The sequence below is a fragment of the Penaeus monodon genome, chromosome 6, assembly GCF_015228065.2.
Source record: "Penaeus monodon isolate SGIC_2016 chromosome 6, NSTDA_Pmon_1, whole genome shotgun sequence".
NCBI classification, from domain to species: domain Eukaryota; kingdom Metazoa; phylum Arthropoda; class Malacostraca; order Decapoda; family Penaeidae; genus Penaeus; species Penaeus monodon.
Window position 1 is genome coordinate 30,845,481 of NC_051391.1, and position 2,500 is coordinate 30,847,980.

Genomic DNA, 2,500 nt, shown 5'->3' on the forward strand with positions numbered 1-2,500 from the left:
TTGTGTGTGTGTGTGTACATACATACACATACATGCATACACACACACACACACACACACACACACACACACACACACACACACACACACACACACACACACACACACGCACACACACACACACACACACACACACACACACACACACACACATATATATATATATATATATATATATATATATATATATATATATATATATATATATATATATATCTTCCCGTAATCATTTATTTGTTGATTTTTTCATTATCATATAAAAAACAACGACAAAAATTGTTCACAGAATAAACAATAACAGAATGGAACAAAAAGAAAAGGACACTGTGGAAAAATCCTCAGCATGTATCTGAGGGCGAGACAAACAAGTGAGCAATTTGCCAAGCAGCCACCCTCAATAACAGAAGAGGCAAAACAGTTGACAGCTACAGATGCCGATGTACCGAAAGTAAAGGAAACTGCAAAGGAAATAGAAAAAAAAAAATAATTAAAAGAGAGCGAGATCACAAAGGATTAAATAATGACAGCTTGAATTTTAGTCACACCTTGGACAAGGATTGTTGATAATTTGGGTGATGTAGATAAGGACGTAGTCATATTGGGACATGAAGAAAAAGTTGTAGAAGACGGACTTGAAGGATACACCGTAGACAAAAAAAAATTGACTCTCAATATTCTCAATGTAATAAATCCTTAATTTCTGGAACAGAATGCCAGAGCTCGCAGATGTAATATGCATCACTGAATCCAAACTGGATCCCTCCGTAGACATTGTAACATTAGGACTCAGAGACCATAATGTTTGGAGAAAAGATAAGGTAAATGGAAATGGAGGAGGTAGCAATATGAACAAGGAAGGAATTATTATAAAGGAGTTGGAGGTTAAGCAAGACCCCATAGTAGAACTCAAGGCAACGGAGGTAGAAAAAAGCAAACATAACCACACTGTACATGCCACCTATCGATGCGGTCACAAGAAAAATACCAAAAACTAATTCAAGAAATGCTAAAAAGCCTGGAAGAAGTGCTGCAACTTTCGGAAATTAGTGCAAAAGAAACTTTTATAACAAGGAATTTTAATAACAAAATTGATTGGGAAAGCTTCGATCCCTGAGCTCAGGTAGAATGCAAGAATTCATATTAACTTTGCCTTTTCCAAAATGTAACTGATCATACCAAGGTAAGGGGGCTAGATAGACCGTCTATGCTTGACCTAATATTTACAAAGCATAAAGATGACATTAAGGATATGGAGTGCTGCCCTCCTCCAGGAAAAAGTGACCATGTAGTAATTAAGTTAAAATACTGTTTGCTACAGGGAGAAAATTATCGTAATTAAGGAAAGAAAATGAAAGTACAATTACAAGATAGGAAATTATAAAAGCCTTAAAGATTTCTTTGATGGCATAAACTGGGAAACACTCCTGAACGAAGAGAACTTTGATATGTAATATCAGTAAGCCTATAAAAAGAAAATATTGTATCAAGATTCAAAACTAAAGCAAGAAATGACCAAAAGTGATTCAGTGATAAATGTAAGAAAATGAGAGAACACCAACGACAGTTTCTTTAGAAAACGCCAGAAAACAAAGATCTCCGGCAGCGTATGAAAGGTATAAATTAGGAAGAAAGGAGTCAACCCAAACCATGAGGAGGCGAAATTAGACTTTGAAAAGGTTATAATCAGTACATGTACAAATCGACCAAAGCTCTCCTTCAACTATATAGATAGTAAGACTAAAAGTAGAGATCAGATTAGCGCCATCAAAGACAATAACATCGTTTATACTAAGGAGGAGGAATGTGTGAAACCATTATATGAGAAATTTCAGTCAGTGTTCAGGACCCATACTTTGAAATGGCAAGTAACCGCACAAACGTAAATCAGAATATCGAAAATATCACACTCAAAAAGGATGAAATCAAATACCTACTAAAAGGGTTAGACAAGACTAAAGAAGAAGGACCAGGCGAGATTCCTGAGGGAATGTGCCGAAGAACTATGTACTCCTTTACAGCTAATGTTTCAAAATTCAGTGAGACAAGAATGTGTGTGTGTGTGTGTGTGTGTGTGTGTGTGTGTGTGTGTGTGTGTTTGAAGCTTGTGTGTGTATGCGGGTGTGTGTCTGTGTGTGTAAAATTTGTGTTTGTGTGTGTGTGTGTGTTTGTGTATGTGTATATACAAATATATAATATGTACATTTATATTTATATAAATATATACATATATATATGTGTGTGTTTGTGTGTAGAAAGAAATAGAGAATTAGACAAATATGTACGTCTGTATGTATGAGCAATTTACCAGTCGCTAAGGTGGGAGTCGGTGTTCATTCAGAGTCTTAGTAACTCTTTAAACTGCTCATGTTTCAAACTTAATGCGTTTACACAGAAACACAGTCATGTTATGTCGCTTTTAAAGTTATTATGTGACAAGAATGAAGCATCTTATTGATGGTTAGTGTTCTCTTTTCTTTTCTCTTTATCAAGCACTTAAGTC